This window comes from Peromyscus californicus, unplaced genomic scaffold (genome assembly GCF_007827085.1).
Source record: "Peromyscus californicus insignis strain IS unplaced genomic scaffold, ASM782708v3 Scaffold_8__1_contigs__length_139910024, whole genome shotgun sequence".
Classification (NCBI taxonomy): Eukaryota; Metazoa; Chordata; class Mammalia; order Rodentia; family Cricetidae; genus Peromyscus; species Peromyscus californicus.
The window spans coordinates 119,607,333-119,621,508 of NW_026294606.1; positions in this window are offsets into that span (position 1 = coordinate 119,607,333).

Below are 14,176 nucleotides of genomic sequence, written 5' to 3' on the forward strand. Positions count from 1 at the left end.
GACTAGAAACTCTTGAAGTCTCTTTCCCCCACCCTGGAACCCATGTCCCCCTTCTCACTAACCTTAACTAAGCCACTTAGAGAGAAAGTGGAGGGGGGGGGTCGGGAATTCTTTCTAGATCGTCATCAAAACCTGACCACAAATGGTTCCAATTTGCTGCAGTGATTAAATCTATGTGAGTTTAAGAGTTTTCACTCCGGTCATTTGCTACTTTGGAATTTTGCTGCGTGCCTTGCTAAGAAAGCGAGCTTATGAGTCACCAGCCGGCGTGAAGAAGGAAGGTCGCTGAACAAACTCCAAGCCAAGTTTAAGTGGCTACAGGAAGTAAAGACTAAATATGGATGGGGACCAGGCTAGGGGAGATTACCGCAGCTTTGGGCCTAGTGTGGCAGCCTGAAGCCCAAGGCCCCATCTGGGTTACCTTTTCAGTTTGGCAGCCTGGGGTGAGAGCGCACCAGCTCCCAGTTTGTCAATACGCTAAGCTGGATGTTTACACAGACGTGTCAGGGCTGGCTTCCTATTACAGGGGAGCCCCTACACTGGAGATTAATTACCTCAAAGCAGAGATTACAGGCTAATACTGACTTGGGGGGCAGTCTTCTAGGAAGCATTTTCTTGGTCCCAGGCTAAGATGTGCTACCAGACTTAGGGTCCTTCATGTCCCGCGTCTCTTCTCTGCAGTACATACAGCTTCATGGAATACCGTCTTCTCTGGAATTCAGACAGACTAGGCTGCAGGTACCAAAAGTTCCTCCCCTCCCCTACCTCCCCCTCCTCTCCCCTCTTGCTGCTCTCCTCTCCTCTCTTCCCCTCCCCTCTCCCCTCCCTTCCCTTCCCATTCACTCCCCCTCCTCTCTTCCCCTCTCCTCTCCTCCCCTCCACTCTCCCCTGCCTCGCCCCCTCCCTCCTCCTCTCCCCTTCTCTTCCGCTGGGGTAACTTCTCTGAGTCATGCCCTTCCCACTCTTTCCTCCACCAACATGAGAATAGACAGAGCTCCCAGTAAAATGAGCCTGACTAAGCCCGTTCACTTCAGAGCTCAGTGTCCTCCTCTGCTGAGCAGGGACAGGGGCCATGGGGCTCCATCTACTGTTTAGCCCCATTAGAAAACACAGATGGCAGAGTGGCCATCGTCCTATCAGTGGGGAAAGCAAGTTTCCACATGAGTGCTCTGACAGCAATTTTCTTTATCAGACGTAGGAAATCTGCCTGAACATGAACCACACACACAACTCATACCCAAATCCAGTAGAGTCCAAGGGCATTAAATCCACTGGGAATGCTTGTTCTAAATGCTGGTTGCCAACTATGCCCCTCAGACAGATCGAATGGCATCTCCTCTTTGCTGGGTATAAGATTGTGTTGTGTGGGCAAAAGATCAAGCCTTCATTTTTAACAGCTTCCTATGTATCTTAAAGAATATGAGAACATATGCCATAATATGATCTTGTGTGACTTCATGGGCCAACATAAAGCTAGATGTTTAAGAAAAATGAGTTCCTTTTCAAGTTAACTAAGGAATTTAATAGAAGATGGAAGATTTTTGTGTTGTTCCTGCCTTCAAGAAGCTCCCTGTGGGACAAAGGTGACCTCCAATAATCTGGCAGAAAAACAGGGTCTGATAGGGTAAAAGCGCCTTGGGACTATCTTCTCAGGAGAGGGAGCAAAGAAAGGCCGTGCCCAGTGACAGCTAAGCAATCCCACAGGTGTTCCAGGCCAAGGGAACCACAGAGTCAAAGGCCTATTATAGGGGGAAGAGCCATGACAGTCAGGGCAAGACCTTTGTTAGGAGGGGTAGATGACACCAGAGAGGAGGAGTCACAGCTCTTCCTTGCCAGGTGGGTCTGGTTAGGTAGGAGTAGCATTTCAGAGCATCCCTTTAGGAGGTCTGTGTGGGAAATGGTGCCGGTCACTCTGCCCTGGCCACACCCATCTCCTTGCTCTTTCCAGGCAACTTTAGTCCCAGAGTAAGGCAGCTTCTTCATTGCCTTTGCCCATAGTGCCCCTTCCACACATCACAGCCACCCTTTGCCCAGCCTGAGCAAATGGAGTCCCCTGCTTTCCGGCTTTCCAGGGGGCCAACAGGAGGTCCAACAAAACACGGAGAAGTAGACAGAACAGCTAGTGTGTTCTATCTGCTCTGGGCTACATGTCCTGGCAGGGGCCGGGGGCCCTCCTAAGCTGCAGCCCCTTGTGAGCAGCCTTGCTCCGGGCCCACCCTTGCATAGCTCAGAGGTGATCCTGTCTTCTCCACACTTTGAGGTTCCAAGGTAATAACAATGCCTGTGGAACTTCTTCCAAAGCAAGCTTTTTCTTGAAGTCTCCAAGCCCTCTGGGTTAACATCTTCTGCCTGTGTCCTGACCAGAGGACCACAGGCCAACCATATCAATGAATAGTTCAGAAAATGGCATGACTATTAACGCTAGTTCAAATAGGTCTATATAGAATATATACATGCATATTTGTGGTGATATATTGTGTACCCTAATAAACTTGCCTAAGGATCAGAGGACAGAACCAGCCACTAGATTAGACATAGAGGCCAGGCAGTGGTGGCACACGCCTTTAATCCTATCACTTGAGATTTCATGCCTTTGCTTGGGAAGCACACAGGCCTTTGATCCCAGGAAATATGGCAGGGCAGAGAAAGGTATATAAGGTGTGAGGAAACAGGAACTCACTCTCTTTAGGCTGAGGACTTCATAGAGGTAAGAACTAGCGGCTGGCTGTTCTGCTTCTCTGATCTTTCAGCTTTCACCCTGATATCTGGCTCTGGGTTTTTTATTAAAAGGCCATCTAAGATTCGAACAATATATATTATTTTATATCTACTCTCTACTTTTCCTTCCCAATATTTGGAAATCCCAACCAGGCAAAACTTGGCCCTTGACACTGGAGGCCATCTGCTTACCTGAAGCCTACCTTCATATCACTACTCCTTTCCTCCTACCCACAACACTACAAGGCTGTCACTTGGCAGAAGGGCTAGTTGAGGTCAGTTCACAAAAAACACCCTGTAGAGCTTTCTAGAGACATTTGCAGCCGCCAGCCCTTACGGCTTTGTGTTCCCTACCCGCAGCAGCAGCAGCTGCAACCACACCTCAGGACTAGATTGACCAATGTCCTTCAAGCTTATACACTGCAGTTTGTCCTTAGTGCTAAGAAGGAGGTGGATGCTGTGGAAAGGGTGAAAAGTAGCCCTATGGGATGTACTGGAAGACCTTGGGGTGTACTCATTCCTCAGAATTCATTCACTTACATGTGCCCCAGACCAGGAAGAGGTTGGGCACGAAGCATTGGAGGATGAATTGACCAGGGCAGAACTGTGGCTTTGAGAACGGGGGGTGGGGGGGGGGCATAACCAGTATGCTCAGTCCCCATTTCTTGGATGGAAGTGAGTTTGTTGGAAAGAAACAGCTGTATCTCTGGGTCTCCGGATGGACAAGGATCCTCCAAGGGAAGCTTTTGCAGCATCTAGGTCTAGGGATGGTTTCTGAAAACCATTGCCACTATTCACCCAGTTGGCAGCTAACTGTGGGGCACTGTTCTCAGAGGGCTGGGCAGAGTATGCACCCTGCCAAGACTGTCAGGGGCATGGTTCATGGCAAGTGGTTTGATGAGACAGCTCATGGGGATCCAACATGCTGTCTAACAAGAACAGGCTAGCTGGCCTTGGTGTGGTGGGGGCATGTTTCACTGGGGCCCTGCTGTCCTCCCTTGCCTGCTTCCCATCTTGATCATATCTACGACTGCAAAACAGAGATGGTGGTATCAGTCCCATTCATCCTGGCATCTGATTAATGGTGTGCCCCAGATAATGAGCTAGCCAAGCACAGCCCAGTCCCTAGAGGCTCCTTCTAGTACAGGGTGCCTAGCAGAGAGCCGAGCCCAAATCCTCTCAGGGATAGAGACCATGGATAAGGTGTCTTGCTTCTGTGGCCACAGTCCATTCAGAAGTCCTAGGTGGCCACAGATTATTAAGAAAATTCTCGCCCTCCCACGTGGGTGAAGACTGTAGCTTGGGTTGTAGCTAGAGAGGATGCCCTATACTAACAATTACAAGTGAGAGAGAAGTGTGGGTGGGGGTGTCGTTCATCCTTCATGCTGGGGTCCTCAGGATGTATCAAGTGTGCCTGACAAGGGTAGACACATCCGCAGATGGCTCGCTGGGTCCTCCTGGTCTCTGTCATTGAATTTCTTATGAAGAAGAACTTCTAAAGCCTCCACATAGATACAGAAGTTCTGTCAGGTAGATTTTGTGAAGCTGCCAGTCTTTTTGCACCAAGGACAGAAGCAGAGGAAGGAAATTCAAGTTGAAGCAGCAACTAACTCACCTGGGGATAAAACGACCTCATCAGAGTTGATGAGGAGGCTTTGAAAGAAGCACCTTGCCTGTACCCTTCCTTGGGCACCTCCAGAAGTTGTGATAGGAGCTGTGGAGTGAGCAGAGTTACCTGTCCATATTCCAGGTTTCTTAATCTGGTCTTAAGAAGTGAATGGAGACCCTGGCTCACTCACAGCCGTGTGTGCTAATTTAGTAGACTTCATACATATGCAGGATTGTCTGATTTTTTCATGACTTCCCCCCCTAAAGTTTAGAAGATCCAGACATTAAGAGCCATAGGATGAGAAGTATGGAGCCAGGGGAAGCAAATGTGGTCCAGTGGAAGCAGATGTGGTCCAAGGGAAGCAAATGTGGTCCAGGGGAAGCAGATGTGTTCCAGGCAGCCACCAACTACTTGTGCACCAGTTACCACTGGGTTTCACAGTTCACAAGCCCAGGCAGAGGAGAGAATCTGTCAGTGAACATCGGAGTGAAAGCGCACACAGCCAAGAGTAGGTGATCACATAGCCCAGCTCTTCTCCAGCAGCATGACCAGCGTTCCTTGGGTGGTTTCCAGGGACCAAGCTCCATCCTTCAACTCACTTCACAGCCCCCAAGTACCATGACAGATGAAGAAAGCGGCCTGTCCTGGGTGGGGTTAGATGCTTTGCCCAGTCCCCCCGCTGTTTAGAATCACCAGCAGGATTTGACCCAGAGCCCCCTGCTTAAGAGACTCTATTCACAGCTAAGAGCAGAAGACAGACGGTGCAGGTCTTTTTTGTAAAGGACTCATGAGTTCGGGCCTCAAATACTCAGCCCCGATACCCAGCTTGTGTGGGTGGGAGAGGGGTAAGGGCTCAGGGGAGATGTGGTACAATGACTGTGATGAGGGACCGCTGGCTATTGACTACTTCTGTCTGTCTGTCTGTCTGTCTCCCAGAGACTCTCTGCCTGCTGCACTTGCAATCCCAACATGCTTCTTGAATCCCCTGTCTCCATGTGACACACTGTGCTCGGAGTCTTTACGAGGCAGCTAGGTAGCCTCCCAAGTGCTTGAGGCATGCAGGAGTAGGAGAGGGGTGCCCATTGTTCACCAGCTCATCTCTGCTCCACTCATCTCTCCTCCCACCTTCCAGAAACCCAGAGGTTTCTAGCTATGGGCCTGACACATCTGTCCTCGGCTGACATGAGATTCTCAAAACCCTCAATCCCTTCCCAGCCCACGCTCAGCTGAGAAAGAGGTTTCGGTGCCCAGACCCGATAGGTTGTCTCCCCCTTGCAGCCCTGCAGACAGTCACAGAAAATCTGTGGGCACAGGGACCTGTACATCAGCCCCAGCCTGCTGACACTCCGGTCAGCCACTTCCCTGGGTCACATCACAGTCTGAGAGAGTGGTCCCAGTAGCTTTCTTTGCATACTTCTTGGAAACACAAGGTGCCCTCTGTGACTGTGACTGCCTCCAGACCTGAGGGGAAATGAGTCTCGAGACAATCCTGTTTTGTATGTCCTTACCAAATGTCCTTGGAGAGGAACCAAGATGAACTTGCCTTATCTTGAGTTTGACTTTGCAATCAGCTAGGGTATGGCAAAGTGCCACCACAGGCGGAGAAATTCGCAATTCCGAGGTTTGCATGATCTGGCAGGTGCGCCTGGGCCTTCCTCACCTATTTTGTACTGAGGACTGAGCCCTCTCTGCCTGTTAAGCTCCCCTTAACAGGAGAGGTGGGAAGGTTTCAGGGGCCTGGGAAACATCCTGAGGCCTTGAGAACAGGCAAGAGGCTGGCAGGTCTTCGAGTGAGGGTGGATGAGGGCTCAGCTGAAGCAGCCAACAGTGGACCCAGCCCAGGGGTCTACAAAGAGATCAAGAAAACAGAAGATATTATCCCTACAAGGTGTGTGTATGTCTTGTTAGAACACAGATGAAAGAGAGTTGATATGTGTGGCTGTCAATTACTATGGAACATGGTCTCTTGAGTCATGGGTTTAAAGTAGAATCATCACACTACACATATGCCACACATATACATCACACACACACACACACACACACACACACACTCATGCATGCATGTACACACACATACACACACACACACACACACTCATGCATGCATCTACATACACATACACACACACACACACACACACACACACACACACACACACACACACACACCAAGTATATTAAGTGTAATTATTGAGTCTAATTGAGTATGAACATGGTGTTAAGTGATAAAAGCCAGGTACAAAAGAACAATACTGTAGGCTTCTACTGGTAGGTAGTCCTTAGTGTACGCAAATATGTCAGGACTGGAAACAGGATGGTACTGTGGGATGGTCTGTATGTCAAATGTGTTGCTGATTGGTCAATGAATAAATCACTGATTGGCAGTGGCCAGGCAGGAAGTATAGGCGGGACTAACAGAGAGGAGAATTGAGAGAACAGGAAGCTGGGTGGGGGAGACACTGCCAGCCGCCATCAGGACAAGGAAGATGTGAAGTACCGGTAAGCCACAATCCACGTGGCAAGGTATAGATTAATAAAAATGGATTAATTTAAGCTGTAAGAACAGTTAACAAGAAGCCTGCCACGGCCATACAGTTTGTAATCAATATAAGTCTCTGTGTTTACTTGATCGGGTTTGAGCGGCTTGGGACTGGCGGGTGAGAGAGATTTGTCCTGACTGTGGGTCAGGCAGGAAAACTCTAGCTACAGGATGGTGGCTGCTGGGGGCTGGAGGAAGGGGAATGAGGAGTAACCATCCAATGGGAATAGAGTTTCTGTTTTGCAAGATGCCATCTGGGGATGGAGGGTGAGGATGGTTGCCTCCTCACCATGCAGATGTACTGCTGAACTATAAGATACTTAAAGATAGCTAAGGCACATTGTACAATAAATAAATAACAGTTTTTAAAGTTATACTCTAGTGGAGTAGATGAGCATCAGAGAATAACACGAGAAAGTAGTTTTCATAATCTTAGAGTTAAGGAAGGTTCTTTACTATTTGAAGTAATATATGAAATGTGGAATCCTTAAAGAAAATGCTTTGCTGAGGCAGGCGGTTGTACTTAGGCCCAAGAGCTCTGGGTTGTATTTAGGAGCATAGTGAGATGCCATGTGTAAAAAGAAGAGGAGGTGCTGGGTGGTGGTGGTGGCGGCGGCGGCAGCGGCGCACGCCTTTAATCCCAGCACTTGGGAGGCAGAGGCAGGTGGATTTCTGTGAGTTTGAGGACAGCCTAGTCTACAGAATGGGTTCTAGGACAGCCAGGACTGAAAAGGAGGAGAAAGAGGAGTGGAGAGGAGGAGGAAGGAGGCCGGAGGAGGAAGCAGAATTGCTAAGGAAGTTCCTAAACAAGAAAATGAGAACAACCACCCTGCCGGAACTAACAGAGCTCCTGTGCCTTCAGCAGCATCACTGACCCCAGTTCAGTTCATCCATTGTATTTTTCCACCCATGTTCAATGTAACTGAACCAACTTCAGCTGCAGCACAACACCCCATTTGTAAGTGTTGGTGTCTGGTTAGAGTGCTGCACATTCCACACTAGTCACTCTGGACTAAGACATCTTCATCCACAAAGTACTCTAGACTGCCTTTCTTGTTCAGGCCTCATCCAAGGGTGTAGACAAACTGCTGATTACTGTTACAACTGCCATGTCTTCCTCTTTTTCTTATTTAAAATAACATGTATTCTATTTTTTAATTATATGTGTACGGGGGCAGAGGAGGATATGTGTATGTCAATGAAAGCTGCCAAGAAGACTGAAAGAGTGTCAGATCCCCTGGGGCTGGGGCTCCAGGTAGTTTGTGAGCAGCCCAATGTAGGTCCTGGGAAATGAGCTCAGGTCCTCTGCAAAAGTATCATGTGCTCATAACTGCCAAGCCACCTCTCAAGTCCCTTTACATTATTTATTTATTTAATGTATATGAATGTCTAATCTACGTGTATGTATGTGCACCACCTGTGTGCCTGGAGCCTGTGAAGTCCAGAAGAGGGCATTGGATTCCCTGGGACTGAAGCTACAGATGCTTGTAAGACATCTTGTGGGTGCTGGGAATTGAACCTGGGTCCTCAGGAAGAACAGCAAGTGCTCCTAGTCATCTCTTAGCCTCTCGTTTTTTTAAACATGGAGTAGAACCCAGGTCCTTTAACATGATAAGTAAGTACTCTACCATTGACCCATACTCTTGTCCCTTTTGAGACAAGGTCCCACTATGTAACCTACTGGTCAGTATTTTGTCAACTTGACATAAACTTGAATTTTTCTGGGAAGAGGGAACCTTAATTAAGAAAATGTCTCTCTAAGATTGGTGTATAGGCAAATCTGTGGAGGCATTTTCTTGATTATATGAATGTGGGAGGGACTGGCCCACTATGAGCTCCCCTTGGGCAAGCAGTCCAAGAAGATAAGAAAGCAGGCTGATGAAACCAAGAAGAGATCAACAACCTAAATAGATCCATAACAAATGAAGAGATTGGACGAGTAATAAAAATCCTTCCAACTAAAAATGTCCAGGCCCAGATGGATTCAGGGCAGAATACTACCAGAATTTCAAAGAAACTCTACAACCGACCCATCTAAACTATAAAAAAGAAAGAAAAGCAAGGAAGGAGAGGAAACAGAAGGGGAACTCCCAAACTCCTTTGGAAACAGTATCATGACAATACCAAAACCAGATAAACATACACACACACACCACCATCACCTCCACCACCACCACCACCAATAACAACAACAGAAAGAAAGCCACAGTCCAATATACCTGATGAACATAGATTCAAATTTCCTCAATAAAATACCTGCAAACTGAATATAGACATATGTAAGAAAGATTAGCCATCATGACCAAGTTGGCTTTATCCCAGAGATTCAGGGTCAATATATCCAAGTCAATATACATAGAAACCATATAAATGGACTTAAAGACAAAAATCATGTGATCCTATCAATAGATGTTTAAAAAAAGCCTTTGACAAGGTCCAACAATACTTCATGATAAAAGTCCTGAAGAAAGTAGGACTAGAGGGGTCATACTGCAACATAATAAAGGTTATATATAAGACACCCACAGCCAGCATCACTCCAAATGAAGAAAAATGTGAAGTAATCCCACTGAAATCAAGAATGAGACACGACTGCCCATGGTCCCCACTCCTTTCCAATATTGTATTTGAAATACTAGATAGAGCAATAAGGCAAGAAAAAGAAATTAAAAGGATAAAAATAGGAAAAGAAGAAGTCAAACTATATTTGTTTGAAGCTGACATATTATGCATAAACTGTACTGACAATTCTACTAGACGATTTCCAAAAATTATCAACAATTTCAGCAATATAGCAGGATACAGAATCAACCTGCTAAAACAAATGGCAGTTTTATATCCCACCAACAAGCATACAGAGAAAGAGATCATGGACACACTCCTTTTTCCAACAGCCTCAAAGGAAATTTAAAAATCAAGGAATAAACCTAACAAGGAGATGAAAAAACTCTACAATGGAAACTTAAAATCTGTGAAGAAAGAGGTTGAGAAAGATACAGAAAATGCAAGGACAGCCCATGCTCATGAACTGGTAGAGTTAATGTTGTGAAAAACTACCATTCTGTCAAAACCCGTTCACAGATTCAATGCCATCTCAATAAAAACTTCATCTTACTCTCACAGAAATAGAAAAAAAAAAACTATCCTAAAAGTCATATAGAACTACAACATACAACAGATAGCCAAAATAAGCCTGAGCGAAAAGAACATCACTGGAGGGATTATCATTCCAGATCTCAAGATACATTACAGAACCATAGTGATAACACAATAAAGAACCAGCAGAAAACCAGACGTGTAGACCAATGGAATAAAACCTAAGACCAAAACATGAGATCATGTAATGTAATCGCAAGCATTTGGTATTTGACAAAGATACACACACACACACACACACACACACACACACACACACACACACACACAGGGGAAAAGAAAGTATCTTCAATAAATCATGCTGGGAAAATTGGATGTCTACCCGCTGAAGAATGAAATTACACCCATATCTATCACACTGCACAAAAATTAACTCCAAGTAGATCAAAGATCTAAATGTGGAACCTAAAACACTGAACCTGCTAGAAGAAAGCACAGGCAGTACACTACAGGATACATAGGAAAGAACTTCTGAAGAGGACTCCATTTGCCCAGAGATTGAGGCCAACGATTGACAAGTGGGGCTTTTGCACAGATAAAGAGACAAGTGGGTGAAGCAGATGTTCACAGATGGGAAAGAATCTTTGCCAGGTATGTATCTGACAGAGGATTAATATCCAGACTATATGAAAAACTCAAAAAAACCAAGAGTCAAAAATAAAAATGACCTGCTCAAAAATGGTCATTGTATCTAATAGAGCATCATCAAAAAAGAAATAAAAATGCCTAAGAAATACCTCAAAAATGATTATCATCCCTAGTAATAATAAAAATGCAAATCAAAACAACTTTGAGATTTTTATCTTACCCCAGTCAGAATGGTGAAGGAGATGTAGGGAGAAGGGAATCCCTCATTCATTGTTGGTGGGATCACACAGTGTTGTAGCCACTCTGGCAATCTATACGGAGAACCCTCAAAACACTAAAAATAAATCTTCCATATGACCCAGCTATATCACTCACTCATCAACATATACCCCAAACACTTGACATTCTACTCTACAGATACTTTCTCAGCCTTATTCACTGCTTCTCCAGTCACAATAACTAGGGAAAGGAAACAACCTAAATGTTCTACAACTAGCGAATAGATCATGAAAATGTGGGGCATTTACACTATATGTGTATATGTAAAAAATAAAAATTGAAGTTATGAACATTGCAGGTAAATGGACAGAACAAGAGAAGATCATTTTGAGTAAGTTAACCCAGACCCAGAAAGACAAATGTCACATGTTCTCTCCCATCTGAGGCTCCTAGCTCCAAATCTTTACATGAGAATATATTACCTGGAGCAACTGTAGGAAGTGGAAAGGGACCAGGAAGGTGGGCAATGGAGAAGGGAATAGCAGGCTACAAGTGATTTGAAGGGGAAAACTAGAAAAGTTAGGGAGAGGCATACAGAAGGAGGGAAGAGGGTTAAAACAATAGTAAGGATGTCTGAAATCATATATATATATATATATATATATATATATATATATATATATACCTAAAATCACACCTAATACATCTACATATATATAATATATATCCATATGTTGTTAAAATGAAAACTCCCCATCTGGACTGACAGTGCTCCCTACAAGAACCACAGACTATCTAACAAAAACCTCAACACCAGGCATGAGAATTCCCCTTTTGAGTTGGTTATCCAAGAGATATCAAGAACATAGGCTACTACTGTTGTTGATCCAAGCTAGTTCTGACTTGAAAGCCTTCTCCCTAAGGACTAGCTTTTGTGTTTCCAGAAGACACCGTGCAAGTTTCCAAGGAAGGGAAGTAACAGTTGCTGTAATAACTATAAACTAAAACAAAGGCGGTCATGGCATAATATCCCTAAGGGTGCAGCAGGGCATGTGTAATTTGGTAATAACCAACAACCCTCTATTTGCTCTTAAGACCTGCTCAACAAGAGTGAGATAATGGCTGGTCCTGGAAAGCTAGCCAACTGCCCAGGTCTAGCGAATCCACAGACCTTGGAGGAGAACCCACAACTGCTACTTTCTTACACCAGCATAATCCCTAACTGCATTCTGAATACTTCTCCTCAGACCCACAGAGAAGTCTAGGTGTCACCCCTTAGCCAGGGAATTCTCTTTGCAACAGATGGAAACCATTACAGAAAACCACAAACAATCAAAATGCAGACAGCAAGTGACCATGTGGTGCCCAACGGATTCCCCCACAGCAGAACTCCTGCACCTAAGACTCAGAGATTATCTCAGAAGAGGGGACAGAAGGAGTAAACGAGCCAGAGGACCAAGGAATTTGCAGTGAGATTTTATCTCCTAGAAATGTCAGTAGCTACACCCACCAAGTCTCATCATCATGGCTGCCTAAATAGGACCTGAACAACTACACCAATAGACATGCTGACCTGGAGGGGGAAGCTCACGGCCCCAACCCTGCACAAAGAACTACAGGCCAGTAAGGATGCTGCCTTTGGGAGAAGCAATCTTCCCCAGAGAACGGTCCTGCACTGCTTATCCAATACCAAGGGGTTAGCCCTGAAATCATAGACAAACAAGTTAACAGTATGTGGACTGAGCAGGTTGTAGTTACTGATTTAGGAATTTGAGAGAAAGCAGGGAGAGGTTAATGGGAAGAGTTGGAGGCAGGAAAGAGAAGGGGGGAAACAATGCAATTACATTTAAATTTCAAAATATCAAAAGTAAATAAAAAATAAAACAAATCAGAAAGCACACACACGAGAAGATAGAGCAAATCACAGGGAGACAGGGCAGTAAACAGCACTCCTCCACAGTCTCTGCTTTCGCCCCTCCTTCCAGGCTCCATCCCAAGCTTCTGCTTTAACTTCCCTTCACAAAGGACTACAAGCTGTAAAGCGAAATAAGCCCTTTCCGTCTCTCCAAGCTGTTTTTGCTCATGAGATTTATCACGTCATTAGAAGGCAACCAGGACGTCAGGCTAGCCTTGAACTTGCATCCTCCTGCCTCAGCCTCCCAAGGAGCTGGTGTCAGAAGCCTGTAATCACCAAGCCAGCTGTCATATGCCTTTTCTAAGAAAGTGGTTATAGATGTTCCCAGCGTATGCTAATCTCTGCTTTCTGATTTTTCATTTTTCCCCCATTTCTGTAAATCACCCATGTCTCCTGTGTACCTTTATATTCTACTCATATTTAGTCTTCCTAACTCTCTATTGTCTGGATGTCAAGTCTTTGACCCCCTGTCGATGGGCATTCAAGTGGCTTATGGCCACCGGACATGTGTAAGAAAGTATATGTGCGGATGTATGCTTTCGCTGCTCTGAGATCCTACAAGTGGATCCTATCAGCTGATCATATGACACATGTACATTTCCCATGTACATATCTGCAGCTCATACGGCACATGTACATTTCAAGTAATTTTTAATTGTAATACATTAATTTTGAAAGAAAACTTCATGCCACTACTGTGATTGGAAGTAGGGATAAGTCAAAACTTCCCATAACAATACATTTATGAATATTTAGATGACATGACGGCTTTGTATGTTGCATGTGAATGCTGTATGCATGAGATCTTAGGCAAGGTGATGTTCCTGTCTGAGAGATGCTATTGCCTGCAGAATCTCTGAGCCACGGGTCAGTTCCAAGAGCTCTGCCTGCTGAAAGTGAGATTTGCAGGGGTTGGAGAGGTGCTAAAATTGGGCTAGACCCTCTTTGAGAGAGGAGACTTCAGTTCAATGGCAGTCTCACAGATGTGCCACCTGCAACCAGGTGACATCTCAGAGAAAGAGGAAAGGACTCTGCCAGACTGGAGCTCTCCTCCTTGTGCTTAGAGCTCTGTCCAGGAGAAAGACCTTCTCCTGGAGCACAAGTTAGAACTCAGTTCACACTGAGGGCCAGACACTGTGATAAGTGCCTTGCAAGTAACAGCTCACTTATCAACAGCTAGGTAGAACCACAAGCAAGCAGGCAAGGAGGCTACACCAATATGCTTGACTGTGCCCCTTGCAGAGGCAGTTTGTGATCCAGCTAAGCATTGTTCTAAGTTCTGTGCACAGAAGAGAACAGAGCCATGGCCCCAGGCAGAAGCCAGTCAGAGCTGTGTTCTAGCTGGGCACTGAAAGTTCATTCCCAGAAGCCAAATACCAACCTCCAATCCACAGAAGCTAAAGTCTGGTGTTGTCCCCACTCATAAACC